Source organism: Halichondria panicea, chromosome 3, assembly GCF_963675165.1.
Source record: "Halichondria panicea chromosome 3, odHalPani1.1, whole genome shotgun sequence".
Taxonomy (NCBI): domain Eukaryota; kingdom Metazoa; phylum Porifera; class Demospongiae; order Suberitida; family Halichondriidae; genus Halichondria; species Halichondria panicea.
In genome coordinates, this window is record NC_087379.1 from 2,626,681 (window position 1) to 2,650,314 (window position 23,634).

At 40.8% G+C, this 23,634-nt stretch overlaps 3 long non-coding RNA genes and 1 pseudogene across 3 annotated transcripts; 3 read left to right on the forward strand and 1 right to left on the reverse strand.

The window, feature by feature from the left end:
• Nucleotides 1-1,725: 1,725 nt before the first annotated feature.
• Nucleotides 1,726-10,762, reverse strand: LOC135333238 (uncharacterized; annotated as a pseudogene).
• A 4,757-nt stretch (nucleotides 10,763-15,519) lies between these two features.
• On the forward strand, nucleotides 15,520-17,078 carry LOC135332953 (uncharacterized). Its single transcript, XR_010393696.1, has 3 exons — nucleotides 15,520-16,287; nucleotides 16,356-16,806; nucleotides 16,865-17,078. It is a non-coding gene; the product is annotated as an uncharacterized LOC135332953 (long non-coding RNA).
• Nucleotides 17,079-18,972: 1,894 nt separating this feature from the next.
• On the forward strand, nucleotides 18,973-19,643 carry LOC135332823 (uncharacterized). Its single transcript, XR_010393645.1, has 2 exons — nucleotides 18,973-19,277; nucleotides 19,329-19,643. It is a non-coding gene; the product is annotated as an uncharacterized LOC135332823 (long non-coding RNA).
• Nucleotides 19,644-19,768: 125 nt separating this feature from the next.
• On the forward strand, nucleotides 19,769-22,722 carry LOC135332825 (uncharacterized). The gene is made up of 3 exons (XR_010393646.1): nucleotides 19,769-19,899; nucleotides 20,381-20,742; nucleotides 20,870-22,722. It is a non-coding gene; the product is annotated as an uncharacterized LOC135332825 (long non-coding RNA).
• Nucleotides 22,723-23,634: the final 912 nt, after the last annotated feature.

A 23,634-nucleotide genomic window follows, 5' to 3' on the forward strand; every position in this document is an offset into this window, starting at 1 on the left:
TAAAAGAGCGAAAACTCGGCCTGGGAGGATCGAGGCTGTGCATGTAGGTATATGCAAAGTCTATAAGTGTGTGTGGGGCCAGTTATATTCATGCATGGGAATTAACCATGAAGATGACCTTAGCACTATCTATAGCTACACACCTGCACTATAGAATAAATTCTATACTAATGTACGACTATGAATAATAGCATGCATGCAGGCTAGTATTCTTGCACTGACCTGTATCACGCATCAACATGTGCAGTTTCTACATGCATGGGAAGTGTTGACATTCCAAGAGCACACGGAAATGCTGCACGGTCTCTAGACCTTCTCCCTTCTTCCCTCCCCCTGAGAAAAGGTCTGGCCCCCAGACTTACTTGCAGCCTTTTCAGAAGAGTCATGGATTACTATTAGCATAAATTGTATAGTATAAAATGCCGTAAATGTGAATACTTTCACTGAAAATAAAATACAGCTGGAGAATTGACAAGGAAAGCAGCCATTTACTGTTTGACCATCCATTCGTGATTGTTATACTCAGTGCTAAATTTTAGCTGAGTAGTGCCACCAGTCTCATATATTACCAGATTTCCAGCAGTTTAGTCACATCTGGGCTATCTGTCCGTATGTAGTCGTCAGGGAAAGACACCTGTCTTTTAAGGTGACATGACATCACACCACTTTTTCTCAAACAATGTGTCAGGGGCCAGTGAGCACATACTTTTGTTTACTGAGTATTAATATAGGCCTAGGTCTACATAATAGAGGTAAATTCCTATTTAACACCTATTAATGTTTGAGTTAGAAATTTGCTGTATTAGTTATTGCCCAGCAGGAGCTAGTGCAACATGCCATATTATTGCACTGGAGCAACATGCCATATATACAGAGCACTGGATTGCTTTGATCTGCAGTCCAATCTTAGGAATTCTCAGGTACTTATGTAAGTGGTTTGCATTAAAGGTTATGTTGTAATAGTACTTAATTGTGTTGGGTGGTGCACACAACCTTATTATAAAGACAGTATACACAGTCATGTATATACAATTGTACAATAGCAGCACTTAAAATCTGTGTATACAGTACTATAGTGACCGTTCTGTTCCTCTGCCTCCAACACTTTAAACTTTAAGTCATTATTGGCTGTTTATTTCATTTATTGTATGTGTGCGGGTGTGTGGTCATTCCATGAACATTATTTTATTGTATATAGCTTCACACCTGCACACATGCATTCATACTCATGTACGAGTATGAATAATAGCGGTTGTCTTTCATATGGGATGTTGCAAACTGTATTCACACTGTACTCGTCAGCCATGCAAGTGTTACTATGCTAACCTACCACCTCCATTGCATGGAACTAGAAAAATCCGGGAAGATGAACACAAACATACTTTTTAACCAGCCATTGTTAGCTACTTACTCAGTGCCTGGCCTATATGCATCAATTTTAGCTGAGTGGTGCCATCATGAAATTATAGTCTACCTAAATTTCCAACGAGGAAGTTGTACATGTCACATAGCTGGCATATACATTCATGCATTATTACATGTATCCTGTCATAAATGACCACACGCCTACAGTAGAGAGGTTTCAATACTCAATTTTCGAGGCACTTGTGTTTCTGGGTCAATGTTCAAAACCTCGAAAATAACCAGCTATACTTAAAGTTTGTGGTCGCCTGAGGCCCTTATAGTAATGTATTTCACCTGGTATGTATATACATTCAAGTGGTGCAAAGCAACTCATGTAATAAATATTTGCATGTAATGTGAGTCAGAATAATTGTGAAGTTGGTTCATAATATTAAGCAGTAGCTACGTAACTGTTACTAAAAGTATCCTACAGTTCCTGCATACGGACTGTACATCTGAGGCATTCCTCCTCCCATCCCAAATGACTGCTGTGGACTAGCGAATGGTGTGCTTGGCATGAGTCCCATCTGCATCTGTCTCTGTTGCTCGGCAGCCAGCATCATCTGTCGTCGTTGTTCCGCTTGCATCTGTCCGAACATGAGCTGTCTCTGCTGTTGAGCGAAAGCTTGCTGTTGTTGCTGAATCATTTGCATTTGAATGTTCTGTCCTGGCGGGCTCGGTCCTATACCAGGAACGATCACCTGCTGCGCTTCCTTCAAGTGCTCACAAAGGAGCAATTGCTGGCCAAGGAGTTGCATTTGAAGGTTTTGATCACCCTGCTTGTGGCGTAGCTTGGCTTGTAGCTGTTCCAACTTCTCCAAGTCTTTCTGGAGGACCGTTTGGTGCTGTGGGGGGAGTGCCTTAACTCCGGTCTGACTTTGTAGCTGTGTGAGGGCAGCTAGTTGCTTCTTTATCTCGGCTTGTTGCTGCTTGATCCGTTGGCCGATGTTATCGAGGGATCCCTTCTCACCACTAAGAGCCCAAGCCGTGCCTGTGAGGTCTGACACACTAGAGCTAGATCGATTCTTGCGTTTTCTCCTTCTTTGACTGTCATCACTGTCACTTCCAGAACTTGAGCCAGAGTAATCGCTACTATACGAATCTGAATCACTGTAATTATCCTCATCAAAATCATCAATGTTAGTGGGTCCACGACGTTTGCCCTGTCTTCTTCTCTGCTTACGCTTGTCTTCATAGTCTGAGTCATAATCGCTAGAGGCGTCCCTTTTGCCACGACCCCTACGTCTGGTCCTATACCCCTCATCATCTGAATTGCCGGTTTTACGACTTGCCTTTCGTGAGCGACCACGTTTGCCACGATCATCATCATCATATCTATCTGAGTCACGTCTAGATCGTTCCTTCCTGCTTCCACGGTCATCATCTCGTCTTCTCGTATCATTTTTTGATCTTGTATCGAGTGTGTCTTTTCGCCTAAGGCGGTCTCTCCCTCGAGGCATTGTGTCGTCCAACACAGTCTCCTTCTCTGTGAGTTTGTTGCCCCTTCGTCTGGCCATTTCTTCCTGCCATGTCGGCTTTGGTGGTGCAGACTGTAGGGGTACGAATTAAAGAATGCATAACCACCCATAAACTATGCATTACTAATTAGGTGATGTGAAGTATGAGCTACTATATTGAAATAGTACATAGCTTATATTTCACTTCACATAACTTTCTACTTAAAAGTGTATTATTATTAGTTAAAGCCATTATACTCCACATACATCGTCTTGTACTTGTGACGACCCCTTCCCCCATGCAGCCTCTGGTAATGGTCGGCTCGTTGTTTTGTCCAGCATCGGCAGCTACCTTGCGGGACAACATCAGTTTCTGTGAAAATATGGTTGAGTATTATTATTATAGGTTGATGGTTATTCTCTTGTTCTTGTAATTATTGTAGTTGGGTGTTCAGCATGTTATTTGCAATGGGCTGTTTGCTTACTTGGAATTCTGACTGTTTAACAGCTCCTCCTTCTCTTTCAGCCTGGAAAAGATAGTGTGACCAGTTTGTACGGTGCATATCATACTTATTGGAATTATAATTATAGAGCCTTGTACGCACGCAGAGGTACAAAGCTGTTCTTTTTATCAGCTCACCCTTGCTTTGTCCTTCTGCATGTGACTGAACAGTCTTGTTCCGTCACTCATTCCAAACAGGTTTTTCAGCTCATCTCTGTTCTTCTGGTAGAGACCCTCACCTGACTTAACATTTACCTTGTCAGCACACCTAGCCAGAGCAAATTACATTACCATGACATTGTGCATAGTGTCTCCATATACATTATCATAATTATACTTCTTTGTTCAAAGCACGCATAATTTCTACGATTTAGTGCTTACTTTGGGTATCCGTTCTTCAGTAGCCATTGTTTGATTTGAGCCGTGTCTGCCTTCCACGGAAGAACTGCATACCCTCCGTCATTATCCTCTGTATATACACAAAATGCCAATTTTACAAAGTTCATATTACGAAAATATTGTAATTAGGATAATGAGGGCCAGTTCACTGTATAGGTACGCGCAAGAACTAGTATTAATTGCTGTGTGGTCAGAGATTTAACAGATTCTCACCTTTAGGGTTACCAGACGAGAGATTCATTGCTTTGAACCTAGTCTCAATTTCAGCTTGTGCAGGCGACTCAGGCACACCTACATGTAGCAAGAGATAGGATTCACAGTTACTGTTATTATTCATGGAGCATTTGGAACCATCTTGTTTTGAGATTGGCTAGCACGCATATTCACGATCAACACACATGCATTCCTGTTCAGTACAGCTTGTGCTTCATTTGGTATACTTAACACATTCTCTTTACCTTCTAGTTTAATGTTGCTTGATGTTTTCCGAAGAGGCTTTCTTGACTTTATGGCTGCAGCAATATCAATTCCATTCTCAGGAACATTGTTGAGCTTCTTCCTTTGAGATTTGCCTGTATGTTTGAAAGGAAAGTATCCACGTTAATTTTTGTGATTAATTTAACGCCTATTGTCCTGTGAAGAAAAGTGATACACTTGTCATAATGCCTATAAATGATTTACCTTGTTGAGCTGTTTTTAGTTTGTGCTGACTATTCATATCGTTCAGGCTCATTTGTTGTACGGGCACAGGCACAGGGGGTGGTGGAGGGGGTGGAGGGGGTGCTCCAACTCCAAATGGTGGAGGTGGAGGTGGTGGGGCTCCGAAGCCTCGTTGCATTGGTGGCGGGGCTGGTGAAAAGTTGGGGGGCGGTGGAAGATGTTGCTGGTCACGTGACATGGTAGAAGTACGAGACTCTGATACCTCTGTGAGGGTGGGTAGTGACTGTGGGTAGAGGGACTTGCCTCGCTGCTGAGACTGGCTCTGGGGAGACTGGAGGAATAAAGAAACTTTGGTATAGTTTATTCTCTGCAACCATGATTGATTTTCTACCTCTAAGAAATGTATAGCTGCCATGCATTTTAGCCTCCTATACGTAGCATTGGGATGCACAGGACAACGTACTTTCTCAGCAAAGTGTTGCTGTCCTAATTAGCAATAAAAAATTGACTCACGTATTTAGCGGAGTTGGATCCTTGTCTCTTGTTGGTGTTAGGAGATGGCACAGATGGAGGGGTGAATTTGGGCGGAGCTGGTACAATACGACCATGGATATTGATCACTTCATCAGCTTGACGCAGATCATCTATACAGAATAGACATATTCTTTTGCTAGAGTTCAGACAGAATACTGATTACAAAATCTAAATTTTAAATGGTTGGTGATTGGAGTATGTCTGTATAACAGCTTACTCGTCTTCTTTTTATAGATGATAACTTCAAGCAGGTTCATCGGTACAAATCCCTCAGATCCAAGCTTGTTCTTGACTCTCCACCACTTCCTGCTATCGTCCAGCACCTCAACCTTCTCTCCACGACGAATGGTCAGCTCCTCCAGTGCAGACGCCTTGTTGAGTTAAATATAGTATGGAGTGATAAATTTGCTTCAATTATAAATAAGCATGAAACTGCATTGCATGGAGTTTGTACAAAGTCAGGTGCTTTTAGGTCGAAACGATAAGGGCAAAATTGTTTTATGATGTCTCCATGTGTAATGTGAGGTAACTAAAAGGGTATTGAATTGCATGCATGGATGGAGCACCTACAGAATACCTTATAGCGGTCTGTATACCCAATGATATTTCAGAATTACTACAGGTGTGCTTGGCTAATATAAATGCATTTCTAGGCTAAGATTCTTTGTACCCTCACCTGATAGTCCACAAGGACCTTGGCCATCTTCCTGCTGTCGTCCTGTTCACTACCGTCTGAGTTGAGACTCTGCTGGGAGCGAGTGGAGAAACCTCCAAATGCTTTGTTCTCGATGCTCGTATCGCTCTGGATATGGCAATAAGAACATTATACAAGTATACACTTAAAAAAATAATGCCTTAGATAATGAAAGCACCGCAGGTGCTGATGCCTCGGTGGAGATGCCAAAGCAATAAAAGCTACTAATATATACACATGATAAACATTTTTTCAATTTGCTGCATGCAAACTCAAAGAGTAGTGGGTAATGATCGATCATGATTGTTGTTAAAAACAATCGATCGTTTTTAACAACAATCATGATTGATCATTACCAATTACTACAGGTGTGCTTGGAAATGCATTTCTAGGCTAAGATTCTTTGTACCTCACCTGATACATAACAAAAAACGTTTTTATACACTCACAATATCATCTTATATTATAATCACAAATATTTGATGAACATTTTTTGCATTGATTAATTTTACTGCATGCAGGCAGAATCCAAAACTCTAAGAGTGGGTAATGATCGACCATGATTGTTGTTAAAAACGATCGATGCCAAACGTTCAACTAAGATTAACGGCTGCATCAGTAGAGCCTTGCAACTCTCTTCTCACTCTTGCAGCTACAAATAGCTAGCGTTCTAGTGCAGAGCTAACTACTAGGTAGAGTAGCAACACTCGGTAAACAAGTTTGGCTACGTGCTCTTCTGAAAAGGCTGCAATGGCATTCCAAGTAAGCAAGACTAGCGAGAACGAAGCATTATTTTGCAAATCCACGAATTGAAAACATGACTAGAAGCCTATAGAAACTCTTACTTGCACTTCATTGATCCTTGAGCAGCTGTAGCAGCTAGTCTACACACACACAGACACACAAACACACTACCGTATACCTCACTTGCGCATGCGCACCGAGGCATAAATAGTGAGGAAAGAAAAGAGAGGCCGGAGAAAAAAGGTGGAAGAAAGAGAATAGTACGAGAGAGTGGCGGAAAAGAATACTTGTGAGAGATCTACGCAAACTCTCTCTAAAAGTACTAGCATGTACTGTACTCACTGATCTTCTGTGGACAAAAGCGGGTAGAATGGGACTGGACACCATAGCTGCTTTAGATGCCACTGCAGCCATCACTGCAGGGTTGATCATCAGACCAGACGACTCCTCCACTTGGTCTCCATCGTAGACATCTGAGTAGTCCTCACTCCTCTGCTCTCGAGGGATGGTGTCCAGGGTAGGGAAGTTGGCAGGTGTGTCCGAGGAGTTGTGGAGGTTAGGAGGGATGCAGCCATCTGTGAACTCGATGATGTATTCCTGCGGTAGCGGCCTTGTAGGGGGCCAGTTGTCACTGTGGGATCGAGAGGGTATTGGCGAATAAATTCCTGACCGGATACTTAAGAGGTAACTTTTTAACTATATGAATGCCTGTGCTCTCAGTCATTAGTCGTTATAGTAGATTCTTAAAAGGCAAATGTAAAACACTTCATACACTTAAATACAATGCAGTACAACTAGGAAATATTTAAGGCCTGGTAGTTGCAGTACAGGTATAGTTTTAATATTTTATGCTGTAGTATTGGTACATTGTCATGATCCAGTTCATTCCCAGTTGATTCCATAATTCCTGTTCCCTTGGTGATAGTTTCCTTGTCATCAGACTACAAGCACTACTTGTGAACAGAGGCACAATAACTCCGGAAGCTAGCTGGGGACTGTGTATGCATGCGTGAGACAACAAATTTAGATCATGGGGTTGTCAGAATTGTTTGTGACTTGGGTCATTTTTTTTCATTATCCATTGAATGACTACTATAAATTCAACTGGCTATGTGCATGGACTCCTGTATTTTGATTAGTTGCTATATAAATTGCAACATTAGCTATACTCTACAATATATGTTAGTATGTGTTCCCATTATATCCCCTCAAAGCGTAAAGTGCAAAGAAACTCAATAGCTATCCCACTTACCCTTTGTTGAGGTGAATGAAGTGTTGAATGTACTTGAAAACCTCTTTGACCAGCTGTCCTGCGGAGGGGGAGCTCAAGTGATGACCCAACTTGGCAATCTGGTTGATGCCGTACTTGCACTTCTGATACGTGCTGATGAACTCTTGCTCATTGGGCGGGTCTGCTTTCCTTTTCAGGGCCTCAAGTGCAGCTAGAAAAAAATTAGAAATTGAAAGTGAAAATTTCAGAAAAAAATTTTTTTTAATCTTACATGCATATTAGTGTTTGAAACACATTTACTCGGAGTGTATAAACTATGTTATCGCAGACTCATACAATCATTTTTCTTTCTCCTTGACTTCTGACTCTTTCTCTCCAGTTCTGTCCATGCTGCTGCCTTGTCTTTGAGGAGCTGCATGAATTTCTCCAGGTCATCAAACACGTGGTTCAGAATGTCCTGGAGGTGGGTAGATATGCTTGACATGTTCCCATAATAGAGGCTTTGCTTTAGGTAGAAAACGAAGTTATGTACCTGCAAGTAGTATAGCAAGTAATTTTCGTGGGGTAAAAAATTCAGTATTTAGTGGGCGAGCTGATCTCGACAAATATTATGTTCCCTGCGAAAAATATTTGGCGTGGTGTACTGGAACACATGCAATAATTATAGTGCACGTGATGAAGTCATAATCATGCAGCTAATGAATTTTTCTCCGAAAACCACCGCTTTCAGATTGAATATTAAAACAAAATTTTTACCCTACGAAAATGTTCCGCTATACAGTATTCAACAAAGATTGGCGATACTGAAATGTTTAAGGCTTAATAAAACAAAATTTTTACCCTACGAAAATATTCCGCTATACAGTATTCAACAAAGATTGGCGATACTGAAATGTTTAAGGCTTAAATGTACTTCTTACCACGTCTCTTTGTATCTTTGCAGCCTTGATGGTTCTCTTAATCTCACCGTCTGCTCCGCCACCGTGACCAGTCTTGTGAACATTGCTCACGTATTTGGAGCTGGCTCTGCTCACGAAGTCACCCTGTTTCCTATGGCCCTGTGAGGATAGGTAATTAATACAAACACTGAATTTTATTTTTCTGTATATATATAGCATTTGGGTGGTAGGGGAGTTAGTAGGGGATAATTATAATTGCCTTTAACATCATGCATTCCATAAATCAATATAACAAATCTCTTATGTTTTTGCTGTCGTAGAAGACGACTTGAAACACAATTGGCTTCTTGTAGCATAATGAATCTACTCACATCATCCTGGTAATTCGGTGTCTGATAGGGGAATGCCCCAGTTGACGACTGTGGACTACCAGCCATATTGTTTCCAGGGAGAAGTGGGCTGTTGCTGGAAGCTGTGCCGGCAGGAAATGGCATACCTATAGGACAGAAAATAAAACCTTTACATTTGGCGTTTTTGCCATGCAATTATATATTTAGATCTATAGCTAGTTTCGTTACAGCTATTTTGATACTTACCTGGTGGGGGTGGAGGTTGTGCAGCTGGTGGAGGTGGTGAGCCTGATGGAGGGGGTGGATATGTACTTGGTGGGAAGGGGGTGTACGTTGTCTGTGACATATGTTGTGGTGTGAATGGTGGGGGTGGACTAGACGGCCGCTGCTCGAGAATCCAATTCTCTCTCATAGCTTGTGATTGGTCAATTCCAGCCCTCACCTTTGAACCCTGATTATTGGCACCAGTGTATATAAGCATGAAAATAATTATGCATGTGTGTCAGTACCTTGTTACTCCTCTGGCTGTTCGGGACAAGTCTTTTCGCCTGGTTCACTTGATTGCAAATAATCTCAGCCTGCCAACGAAAATTGTGATAAACTAGTGCAAAAATGTATAGGAACTGACGACTCTTTCTCTCTGTGTTAAAGTTATGTCGACAAATGTATATATGTATGTGACGCATGCAAGGCATTGTATGGCACTTGTGACATTATGGATAAACATGATTTATATACCGAAGCTTTGGTGCACTGAAAGAAGTGGACTCTGGGTTGGTTGGTGCCAGGATCCTGGAAGCTCACCATCAGCACATTACCACCACCGTCCTGTATGTACTTGCCCTCTATCACATAGGCCAGTGGGATCACATTCAGTGACGTCTAGATTGGGTATTTGAAGGGATAATTATTGCTAAGAAATTTGGGACGAATTTTATTTATAATACGGAATTCAATATTGATCACCTTTGCAAAACTACAAAAACTTTATGAATTAATAGATCTGTGCATATACATATAGTTACAAACACTCACTCTGGTTGATCCATCTTTGATGACGATTTCTGTAGCACTGATCGAGAGAATGATCTCCTTGGTGTGGACGTTCCCCTTGTGAATGAGGTCCCTCACTTTACGGATGCTCTCGTATGGTGAGATGTGGGCTAGTTGTCCCTCTGCTGCCATTGTCGCCAGATACTGTAATAATTTTCATAAAACTTTCGAAATAGGATCATTAGAACTAAGTTATGGCTGAAAGATGTTCAACTACCCCCCCCTCCTGTTATCAATGGCTCCGGAACTCGTGTGTGATGAGTGCAAGCAAACCATTCAGGAGCACCCCCAGTAGTACTCATTACTATAGTAGGTGCCACTTGTATAAGCATTTTAATCATGTCGAGAGAGATACATAGAGGGGTTACGTAGAGGGGTTTCAATAGACATTTTAGTGATATGTTTATTCACAATGGTTTGCTTGGTTGAACTCACCTCCATGGGAAAGTTGCTTCTCCCAACTGGGTTGGTGAATTGGTCCATATTCTGCATCCCAACATGGCGGACATTCAGTGGAGTGGATATGTCTATCTCAACCTTCTTTTTCTTCTCTGTGAAGTTTAATACAAATGTGCACAAGAAATCTTGAGCTATTATCTCTGTGCCTCACTATCTTATTATTCAAGAAAGTACAGCTATAGCTTCCCTGTAGTCTATAATTAATTATAGAAGTAATACCTTGCCCTGACCGGCTGTGATGCTGCACAAGCTGATGAGAGTATCCGACAGTAGAATCTCCTTAGCTCAGTCTGTATGACCAGTATAATGTATAGTAGCTCACAAACCTATTGGAACTGCATGCTTACAATCTCAAGGATATAGCTTCAGTTGTGGTACAGAGTGCAAAACCTCCTTCCTATAGACCGATTTTCCCTCATTTTAACATGAAATAATTATGCTCTATGACGGTTTGGAATAAGGCTAAGAATTCATTACGTAACAGATCATCTTTGTCCGACCCCCCCCTGGGTAACGACGTATACTATGCAAGCAATTTTGGCCTCGAATTTGCCTTCAACCTATTCAACCTACTGAGTCAGCACTTTCATGCCACTCTTTCATTCTTGTGAGTATATCTCTTGTATTACATCTTCTGTTAGTGTATGATCGTAGTAGTTTATAAGGGTAGATTATATATCATTGCTATACCTGCTATATACATGAAGAAAGGAGTCAAAGAAACAAGGAAAGCACAGCAACTTGTGATTTAATTTACCTTTATTCGAACAAACAGCTCTCAAACAACCAGTTTGGATTCAGATCGGGCTTTTCAACTCTGTGTAATTATTTATTTCTGTATGTCAGTTTTACTATGAGATTTTGCAGTATCATAAGATTGTATACAGGTTTCAGTTTCAGCTTTCTCTGACGTATAGTCATGCATCTGCACTGTTTTTTGTTATAGTATAGGAACGACTCAAGTATAAGTATATTCAAACAAGGCTGAGTATTTATGGCGTTAAAGTTGATTATAGCGTTAACTTGTGGCAAGGTTGGGTGATGTATATATTATATCTCTTAGGCCATTCTAGCCGAGATTCAAGGCCGATTAAAATACGGCCTGGTACCTATTGCAGGGGTGATAGTGCGCATGCGCTTCAAATTACCCAGAATATGGGTAATCGTACTACGAACGTAAAACCTTAGTAAATTATACGGGAAATTAGTCCGTTTACTATTATGTTCCGTAATACTTCATCTCTATGACTGAGTTCTGTGAAGCTGCGGCTTATGCCGTCTATTGCGTTGGTCTAGAAGGCTTGAACACTAGTTTTAAGATCTACGTCTAGGATGGTCCTATAGCCGGGTTGTCTTCGCGAGTAGCAGTTTGAGGCACCATACACTTCCCATACTGATAGCCTGTACAGATCCAAGGTAAGACATCCTGACCATACAACCGTCATAGAGGCCGGTAGATGAGAGCCTCTTCTGGCTTCAGATTAGTGTGAAAGCAATCTGGAACAACGCAATGGAGAGCTTAGTCTCATGAATCAGCCGCACCTCTGGTGTCTGATTCATGAGACTATATATAGAGAGCTAAGCTGATGTACAAAGATAGAAAATAGATGAGAGAAAGAAGAAAGGGGATTCCCCAGATTCTGGTGAATAAACTAACGCATGCGCACTAACACCATGCAAAATTATGCCGATACCAAATAAGCTACAGTGCAACAACCAAAGAGAGTAGATTTTTTTTATTTTTTTTATTTTTCACATTTTGTGGCATATCTTCTGAAGTAAAAGTGATATGATCTATTTGAGTGCAGGTACTGAAAGTTCAACTATTGGCGCTTCCATTGGACCACCACCTGTTACATCATATGACATCATCACTATGAAATGGCTGTCTGAAGATGTGTACCTCTAAAAATATGTTAGGAATAGAAGTAGCTTATTTGTTTGAGTTAAGATCTGAAATTTGTTGTGTATGTACCTGAGTATATTGCTCATCTTTTGAGCTTCAACGGAAGTCTGGGCTACTAGTAAGTTCTGAGAAATACTGCATTTTGTTGTTTTTTGGTGGCAAATATGTTAGGAATACAACTTTCGATTTTATGCTAGTTAAGGTCTGATTTTTGAGAAGGATGTACTACAATAGTGTAAAATTCATTTGCACTAACTTACAGGAGCTAAACAAGTATCTTCTTTGCTAGAGCGGCCCTTCTTGTCAAAAACGGTGATTTTGCTCCGTTTTGCTACTTTTGCTGACGTATGCAATGATATTCATTGATTTGTGACATCACAAATCATCTTGTTGTTATTTGCTACATCCAAAGGTCATGTGATGTCTACCTGCAAATACACAGTTGGTGCTGGTCATTCCGTGTCACAGGGGCGTGGCAATTGAGCTTACCACGTAGCCAAATCGCCCCAAAAGTCATAAAAAGCACTGTTTTTGACAAGATGGGCCGCTCTAGCAAAGAAGAGGCTAGCCTAACTCCTGTAAGTTAGTACAGATGAAAAGTACACTATTGTAGTACATGCTGCTCAAAAATCAGACCTTAACTAATATAAAATCGAAAGTTGTATTCCTAACATATTTGCCACCAAAAAACAACAAAATGCAGTATTTCTCAGAACTTACTAGTAGCCCAGACTTCCGTTGAAGCTCAAAAGATGAGCAATATACTCAGGTACATGCACAACAAATTTCAGATCTTAACTCAAACAAATAAGCTACTTCTATTCCTAACATATTTTCGGAAGTACACATCTTCAGACAGCCATTTTATACTGATGATGTCATGTGATGTAACAGGTGGTGGTCCAATGGAAGCGCCAATAGTTGAACTTTCAGTACCTGCACTCAAATAGATCATATCACTTTTACTATAGAAGATATGCCACAAAATGTAAAAAATGTGTACCAAAAAAAAAAATCTACTCTCTTTGGTTGTTGCACTGTACAAAAATATTTCCAAAAGTTGTTGTAGTGGGAAATCGTTATAGGTGAAAATGGGTGTAATCGTAAAAAAAGATGTGTAACATCAAATATCTCCGGAACTAAAGTATTTCTGGACACATTTTTTGTATAGAATATTTATTAAGGGGGGACTCTTTCCTTGGCAATCTGTTGTAGAAATTACAACAATGGGTAAGGAATCGTTATGATGAATTAGATGAAGTTGTATGTGAGCTCCTCCCTGACAAACAAACTGTAGTCTAGGTAACGGCCTTATCAGTCAAGTAGGCTAAAAATCTGTGTCCTTTGATGTAAGCTTTGATGTCTCTTTGTGCATATGTAGTTATAAAAAAAAAAATAAAAAAAAAAAACCTTTGACTAGCTAGGAAGAGTAGCAGCAGTAGTAGTAGGAAGAGTAGCAGTAGTAGTAGTAGCAGTGCAAGGACTAGACTAGATTAAAAAGTTGGTGGAAAGAATAACTGACCGTTTGGACGTCACCTGGCTGCCAGACTTTCATCTGGACTCTTCCCCCTGAGTAGCTGGCCTTTCTCTAAGCCACAAAACTGAGCAAGAAGCTGAAGAAGCAGCTAGACAGAGACATCTAGCCTTGAGAATTGGGAGGCGTGGCTCAACTAGTTAGCCCAGCCCAGAGGAATTGTTACCGTGGGTACTGAACAACCGTAGAAGTAGGGCTACCCCTGGCTTTACTGAATTAACTAGCTGTGTCTGCTGTCTAGTTGGACCAGATTTAGCTAGATAATGGGGTAGAGAATAGTTGAGCGGTGCTGTGTGTAGCTTGAACTGTACTGGCTGGCAAGAATCTAGTAAGCACCCTATGCACTGATAACTCGTCAGAATGGAGGGTATGTTCTAGGGATCTGGACAGCTGTACATCCAAAGGAGCCAGGGAGTGCCAATCATCTTCTCCCAGTCTCTGACACGCTAAACAAAAGGAGCTAGAACTGGGAGTCCCAGCTAGAATTGCTAGCCGGATCTAGACTAATAGAATGACATGGAGGCGTGGTGAGGCCGGATCCACACTAATTGATCGACCTAAAGACGCTCCTGTTCCAGATTTCACGAATGGCAAGGAAAGGGATAATGTAAACTTGAACTCAGAATAATGGGTGAAAAAAGCGTAATTTACTAGGGCCTACTCCACGCTTTAAAGACCTTCTCTTTTAAAAAAAGGCTGCCAAGACAAAATTTGTGGAAAGCAAAAAATGTGTGGATATCTGAAGTTGTAAATATGGTTGTCAAGTGCAAGCACACGCACACAAAATGTGCACAGTGCACATGCACGGCAGGGGGATCAAAGAGAGTTTACTACTACTCAGTTGTAAATGGGTTGGATAACAGCTTCCAGAGCCGGAGGAAGCAAATATGAAGTGGTCAGGCCGGACTCATAAAGGGGGGTCCGGGGGTCCTCCCCCGGGAAATTTTTTTTGAATGGTGCTTGCTGGTGCATTCTGGTGCATTTTGAGTAATATTTAATGAATTTTAAAATTGACATTTTAATTGAGACAATCACAAAAATTAATATTGGTACAGGTATATGAGGTTGCACCTAAAATTTCTGAGACGGTGAATGATACCGGTTTGGAGAGGCACCAATGTGAGGACACTGAAAGGAACTCGATTGCAGTTTGGAGAGAGACATTTTCTTTTGGCTAGCAGCTAGATCTGACACTAGATAGTCTGTCCTGCGGTACTACTATAGCCTCCTTTGCAGCCTCTCCTTTTTCTGTTCTTTGTCATAGTTCAATAAGATAAAATACGGGACTAATTGGAGGAACAAAGAAAGAAAGAAGGAAGAGACTAAGAAAAAGGAGAGCCTGCCTTGCTAAGTCGCCTGACGGTAGACGAGTGGTAGACAAGTGAAAATGAACGTGGGGAATCACTAGCTGGGCGGAGCCTGACAGAGCAAAGAGCCACAGCATGCCTACGCATTGCAAACTCTAAATAAAAGCTGTTAGCATCGTAGATAGTAAGCCAGAATCAACATCGTAGACGAGGGCTTACCTAGTAAAGACTAAAGAGACTAAATATCTAAATTTAGCTCAGTTTTTTTCCTGAGTTCAGAACAGACCCACTTGATTAGTAGATATAATTATTACAGCAGTATAGTCTACTCTACTCTAGTCTTTCATACTTCCTCTACTGACTAAAGGTCTCACAAAGGCTGACTCTAGTCTGGCCACGCCCTCCCATACTTCGTATATGGTCGGGTGAACTTGCAATGAACAGTTCGTGCAGACACCCCAAGATTTTCTTGGGGTGTGAAACCGCTCGTCAAGTGCCTTGTGGGCCGTTGTGGCCTGTTGTGTAAACTGTTACGTAAGCTATTGCATCACGAAAAAGTAGCTAGATATGGGCCTCTACTGCTGTTTGTGTGCGAATGAGTCTCTGGCCGGACAACCGAAGGCAAAAGAAGCTCAATGGTCATAGCTGTTCTGAAGCAAGAGAAGTACTTGTGCAGCTCCTTCCAGTACCTCTGCATTGCATCCCTGAAACTAGTGCTAGTGACAGTATAATTATTGTGTCACCAGTGCGAGAAACAACTGAAGAATGTCCATGCTCAACAAGAAAAGCTATGCAAGGTAAAGAAGGAAGCAACAGAGCTAATAAATGGTCTGCTTTCAAGACATGCAGAAGATAACTTATTACCACCACCGCCAAAAAGAAGTAGAGTTATGCAGGAACCCCCCACACCACCCATTCCATCATCTGTTTCAGTACCAACCATTCCATCAGTGTCAGCAGCAACCATTCCATCAGCGTCAGCAGCAACCATTCCACCGGTGTACGTGTCAGCAGCAATCATTCCACCAGTGTCAGCAGCAACCATTCCATCAGCGTCAGCAGCAATGTCAGCAGCTAATCTACGAACAACTGCAGCCACTCAGCTACCATCATCTCAGATACCGCAAAGCAGCTCTAATTTGCCCAGTTTTGAGGTACATTGATCACATGTATTTATAAATATCACTGTTTATGTGCACATATATACATTGTATAATTATAGGTTGTAGTACCCTATTCGCAGCAGACCCGAAAGTACATTATCAAAACTCTGACTCGACAGACTGCCATTAGGCGTTTGGTCCGAAAGAGTTACACCGCTCTTACCTCTGGTACCGTAAACTCTCCTAGGGCAAAGAGGGCATTGTTATCACAGTTGGCACTGACAATCAAAAATGAGATGAAGAAGATAGGTACAAATAAACATGATTCAATTTTAAGGGACAACAATGAAGCAGTGAAACGATTCAGCTGGGAGACAGTGAGATTGGAGCTTTATAAGATGGTTCCAACTCTCATGTCACTGCTTTCGCTGCTGATACCAAACCCAGAAAACCGTATACCCCCTTATTTGCACTATTGCATCCCAATTGTTGAAGTGCAGGCATCAACAACTATTGTTAGTCCAGAGGGTTGTTTCCGTCATGTTGTATGGAGATGGAACTCACAAGCAGGTATTAATTAATTATTATCATAACTCAATAATATTAACACATATTGTTTAATTCCAAGGTGTTCAGCAGTCTGCAGCCACTGAACTTATGCCTCTCCCACAAAAGATCGCTGAACATTGTGAGAGGTATTTCTCAAGACTATGACGCAAATAGTATTGCTTGTGAGGGTTGTCCATCCCTGCCACTACGCCCAGTTTCTTGTACATACTCCTCAACTGATGAAGGCATACCCCAATGAATAATGGTTCGTACGTCTGGGCAGTCAATACCCATTCCAAAAGCTGTTGTGGCAATCACTAAACGTAATGTGCTGTCAACTGAGGTGAAAGAATTCAACACATCTTCTTTTTTGCTAACAGAAAGCACTCTAGTAAACATGTCAACTAGTCGATGACCTTTAACATTGGGACATCCAGGTGGATCAGTTATATAGGATCCGAGACTGCACTTAATCACCATATATAAAGATGAGCAATCGGCATAACTTCGTACGTAAATCACTGTTTTAGGGTATGACTTCCGTTTTTCTCGAATTTCATCAGCAATTTTTACACCAAGGCTTTCAACGTCAATCTTAGAGTGAACCTCATAAGAAATATTGTCTCAGAAAGGAGGGGAGGCAATTAAAGTAGGATCGTCCATACATAACCTTCTACTGACAATGTAAAATGTTTCTGTTGTAGAGGTAGCAGTAAGTGCGTGAACACCGACATTGTCTGGAATGAGGCTCCTTAAATCTCCAATCTCCGAAAAAGCGACTCGAAAATCATCTCCCCAGGTTTTAACACAATGGGCTTCATCAACTACTACTGCAACGAGATTCTTTATATACGGTGGTGACAGAAGCATATTTCGAAAAATACCCTTCGCTAATATGCTCTCTGGGGAGATGAACACCAACTGAGCTTCTCCTTTCAGTACTCTGTTAATAGCACTACGGTCTGTCTGAGCTTCTCCAACGTATTCCACTGTCAATCCTCCAGCTGCATACTTTTTTTGTTGATCCATCATCAGCAAAGTGAGGGGACTAATACAAAGTACAATGCTTCCAGATGTTCCTGCAAAACAGAAAAAGGCGTATATATATAGGTACACTCATACAGCAATTTTAGTTCACCTTTCAATTGGTCAAAGGCCATAGGTAATGCAGCAAAGATTACTGACTTTCCATAGCCGGTTGGCAGTGACACAAATGTGTCCTTTCCTCCAATGATCAAATACATTGCTTTCATTTGCTCTGGCTTTAAATAATGGATCCCACCCAATTGCTCTAGCACTCTCAATTATCACGTCTTGCATCTTCATGTGTCTTTCCATAGTCTTGCACTATAATTATTGTACTAAATCTTGAAAGTCATAAACTAAATGTTCCACACTGATTTTTGGCCACACCTGTACCCATTCAGTGATTGCATGAATTTCACCACACAGTGGGTAACACCCACTTAACACTACACTATTTGGTTAACACCCAATTATCACTACTAGGTTATCTAACCGCGGCACTTAGGGCCTGACACGAGTGGTGATAGTGAAGTTCACCAGACTCTTGCAAAGAGGCTGGAAATCGAGACTAGGCTGACTCTACTGCACTGTACTGTACTGTTCATAACAGATTATGTTCCTGGTAAATGCGCTCCAAGTACTGTGTGGGAGGACAGTTATTGAGGTTTTCTCTCGCCCACGCTCGTTAAAATTTGTCGACGTCAGTAGGGGATCACACGACTTAGCAAGGCAGGCTCTCCTTTTTCTTAGTTGCTTCCTTCTTTCTTTCTTTGTTCCTCCAATATTTCTCTTCTGTGACAAAGAACAGAAAAAGGAGAGGCTGCGAAGAAGGCTAGTACTACTAGTCTATTAGCCTCGATCCCAGGCCGAGTTTTCGCTTTTATAACGGTTAGGCGAACAACTGGTGGTACTAGTTGTCTGCGCATGCGTCAGTCGTTCGTCAGATTCTGACGAATGGATATTCTCGTTCACTTTCGTGACATTTATATTCGTGTACTAGAAGTCAGTTCCCGTTTTATCATTATTGGAATCGATTGGAATGGCTCTTAGCTGAAGCTTCTCTCTTCTCTGAAGCTTATTCTGAAGACTGAACAACAAGGGAAGAGGTATAAAGCTTTGTCAAGCTTTATCAATTTATTATATTTATTTATTTTATAAGGTCAGATATTTTTGTGTGGGCCCTATGGCCGGCTATGCTATCAAGTCTTGTTCATGTTTGGCAAGAATGTAGGTAGACTATAGTTTCATCATTAATATGGTGGATCAAGTGAAGAGTGTGAGCTAGAGAACTTGGTGCTGCCATCATCAGCTCGTCGACAATGACACTATAACCGAGAAATTTAATATGTATAGATCTACACGTATTTAAAATGTCTACTTCTCTGTACAGGAGCAATGGCTAATATCCAGCTATCCCAACAGTGCTCCTCTTGGCTATACTAACGGACGAGACTGGACAGTTTGAGGTAAGGGTTTAACCGTCTTTGGTTTCTTTTAATATTGTCCTATACTCACAGACACAGGACTGGAGTATGACCTGCTCATTCGAGCATTGCTGGGTAGCTCAGAGACATCAAGAGAATCTACGTTTTCTCAAGCAATGAGTTACGAGTTGGGGCCTAGAATCAGAGAAGTCCAGCAGCCTGCTAAATCTTTTTGAAACGTAATTTGAAGGCATTCAATCATCCTGAAGTTGCCCTGGGTCACTGTAATTGTGCTGCAGCACAACTGGGAACTCCCCAGGCCTTTGTGAAGCAGCTCCCTATGTGCATCTTTTGTGTACTCACTCTGTGCATTTTCTGTGTACAAATTTCTATTATTGATTTATTAAATATTTTTGCCGACCACAAATATACAATGAAAATTTGACGCATGCGCAGACAACTAGTACCAGGCCCAGTTGTTCGCCTAACCGTTATAAAAGCGAAAACTCGGCCTGGGATCCGTTGAGTAACCAAACTGATTAATTTTTCATTTTTAATGTTAACGACCGTTACCAAATAAATAAGTGAACGCAAGAAAAGTGGTCAGGTTTTGGCCTGACCAACCTGACCGGTTCCGCCGGCCCTGGCTTCTAATTGTCAATAGGTGTTCATAGTACAAGCTATATTGTTTATTATTGTACTACCTCGCGCAGTTCTATGTATTCCCCCTTGATATCCATGGTACAACTATTACATGTACGTCACGTGTACATGCATAACCCTAACTTATGTGTATGCTGTGAATTGACTAACATATAATTATACATCGAGCTAGTGCATGCATGTGTATAATGAGTAATTAGCATTCAGTTTGACAATGAAATGTGCATTGTGACTTCATTTTTGATGCTAAAAATAGCTTGATCCTTATAAGAAATGTGGCATTGACAATAGCACGTGGTATATATATAGTTTTTGTCCAGGGTGTGAGCAGAACACTAGTTTGCAATTGTCATGTCTGAATCCAAATACCTACTCTTTCTAGTTAGTGCTAGAAATGCTGTTAGTGGTGCACCTGTGAATATTGCTCCAGTAGTGACTGAAAGTTCTGGTCATGAACCTTTACCTCAGTGTGACCCATGCAGGAGAGGACAGTTGTTCCCAGTGTTACGATTTGCTTGTCAACGAAGTGATTATAAGCAACAAAAACCGTTATAATCTCCAAAAGGTTTTCTTTCCTGCAAACTATTCTAACCCTGTGTTTGTAAGGGTTACCTATCATTTTACTCAAAACCCAGACGGTCCTACAGACTATTTGGAGGAAGGTTCAACTCAAGTATGGTTTTGGACGGAATCGACATTCTATCTCTTCCAACCAATAGCAAGTTTGCAGTTCACTTCTCTCCTGTTTTCTGACACAACGTTAAGTTCAAATAAAATCGATTTGTATTTACAGCCAAGTTGTGAAAACAGTAGTATCGATATGATGCAGCTACTAACTCAAAGGGTAAGTGAATTATTAGCTTCAATTGGTAGTTTTGTACATTGATTATAGGCCCTGCATGTAATCCAGTAATTAGCAATAATAATAATATTATATGTCTCTTAAAACATTTTGTTCTTCAAAATTACAGTTAAAGTCGTATACAGCTATGCAAACTATTGCTGCTCCAATTAGCGATGATTACGATGCAAAAGGAGAGAGCTTAGAAACATTGTTAAAGTTTCACAATGGTAGTTATATCGATGGAGGTCAACATCTTAGCTATTATACATTTGCTTTCCACTTTGTATTCCCATTTCTTGGAGTTTTGTTCGTTGCGAATCTGCTACATCATTTTGTAGAAAACAATAAACTTATTTTTGTGAGGAGTGACAAGTCTGCAGACAATGACAGCCATGGTCTGGGAGAGTTAAAGATTTCAACTGTCAATATGACTGTATATATCAGTGTAACTTGTTGTTTTCTTTTTGTGCTTTTTGTGATTGTACTTGATTGCATTGGAGTCAATAAACGGGTCTTCTTTGTACAAGACGAAATTTATTATTTTCCCGAAGCAAAGAGTGGAAATGAGTCATCTGTAATGACTCTAATCCTGGAATTTAGTGTACCTGGTTTGATGCTTGCTGAAGATTTGCTTGTACTCGTTTTAATGTTTTTGATGTGTATACGCAAGTTGTGTACTCGTACTAAATCTACTGATAAACAGTGTTGTAAAGGATGCAGCTGCTTAGGACAGTCGTGCAAGTTGTCTTTAGGATCCAACAAGAAGTGGTACAACATTATAATGGGGCCAATTTCTTGCTTGCTTATCCATTCATATCATATCCTGGTGGGATTCATTCATACACCACACCATGCAACAAGCATGCTGGTTTTCTACGGACTTATGATTGTTACTTTTATCTTAACATTAAAGGCTGCCTATTATAACTTATTTAAGTTGTACCAATGGCATCAGAGGCAGTCCACATGTAACTGTATTTGCAGGATATTGTTTTGTCTTTGGCCTTGTGTTATCGATGAGGATGAAGGTCAAGGGACAATCGTGGAGAATGACAGTGAAGGGACAATCACGCGCGAGTGGAATGAAGAGCGTGAGAGGCAATCCCGATGTAACAAAATCTGCAGAGCAATAGTTTGCTGTTGTCCTATTATGAAGGAAGAGGAAAGTACTCAGACGGGTGAAAGTAATCAGGTGGATAAAGGTAAATGCTGTTATTGCCCTTTTGTTATTAAAAAGAAAGAAGATGAGGAAGCTAATTGCATCAAAAGGTCTAAAACTAAATGTGCACGCTGTTGTTATTCAAGTTTCTTGATTTTTTGTTTCTATTGGTTTTGCCGGACTAAAAACAATCAACATTGTTGTGCCCTACTGCTCATCTTTGGTTTGTCTATCTTGACAGGCTTGGTTTTTGTTTATATAGCATTCCTGTTTATCTTAGTGCCAATCAACCACGTTATTGATGATGCACCAGCACGAATCCTCAGCATCAACCAGACCATAGTTATTCTCTTTGGAGCTGCCATAACTTACAAGATTTACCAAGATAGGAAGTTTGAGACGTTTCTCGACTACTTGGTGAGAGCTGTCACCAATAAAGATAAAATAGAAGATCGTCACTTCAAGGACATTAAAACAGACGCCTGGGAAAAGATGAGCCGTAATGAGAGACGCAAAGAAGTGGCTTACGTTGCTCTTAGTGCTATGTATGAAACAGCCAAAGTTATACCTAACAACGCAGGGTGACTGATTGAACACTTAAAAACGCTATTGAAGTACAATGGCTATAGACTACTACTGATTCGAATCGTATAGAAACTCTTTTTAACTATGTGTTTTAAGTGTGTTGTCATTCCATAATAGCTGTTCTAGACTGTACTTGTAGCCTTTTGTTTATACGGTAGTATAATATATTGTAGCTAATTTATCTGTCATTCGGTTGAGATCTGTTGCTACAGTGTTGAAACAATAATTATAACCATAAACGAGTCAAAAGTCGGTGCCTAAAAAGTCCTATTACTATACATAATGGTATTCTCTTCTGGTTTGTATTACCATTCCTTGCTCACATTCCAAATAACGGTGTCTTCACAGTGAACACACACTCATTACATAATAAAGGTTCAGCTATATATACTCTAAGCATATAAATTACAGGCACTTAGCCTTTGTGCACGTGGTTATAGTACTGTGGTTATGGTACTGTGTGTAGGCCTTGCCCAATTATGCTCAAAATTTTGCCTATTAGTCTAGTCTTCAATGTACCTATTAGTCTTTAATGCTTACCCATTAGTCTCAAAATCATCAACGAGAATTACACTGCAACATCACAGACGCTTCTATATAATCTTCTAAAGAAGTATTATTGGTGAAAGAAATCTTAGAAAAAAGTCGACTGATCTAGTAGTACTACTAGCACCTTCCATACATATATATTCAGTCTAGCCACGACGTGGACCATGTGCTCAGAAGTACGTGTAAAGGTTGCATTATTCATGCTATTGAGCTTCTATAAGTACTTTCTACCAACATTTGGTAAAAATTGCCTAATAGGCTAATACTTTTTGCCTATTAGGCTGGCATAATGCTCAATGCTCCACTGCACCTATTAGTCTCAAAATTATGCTAGCATAATTGGGCTAGGCCTAACTGTGTGTGGAGACTTTGACTGTTCAATTTATGCACACCTGCATGCACCATCGAAGTAATTACGAGCTACGAGCTTGAATGTTAGCAGGTCGGCTGTTGCAAAGCTTATACACACTGTGCTCGTTTTGGGCACGTCAGCGTGTTACTAACCCTCCATTGACGAATTGATTGTAGCCATACACAATCTTCTAAATCTGATGGTTTCACACCCAAGGATGTGTATTCAGCCTACCTCATGATTTTTA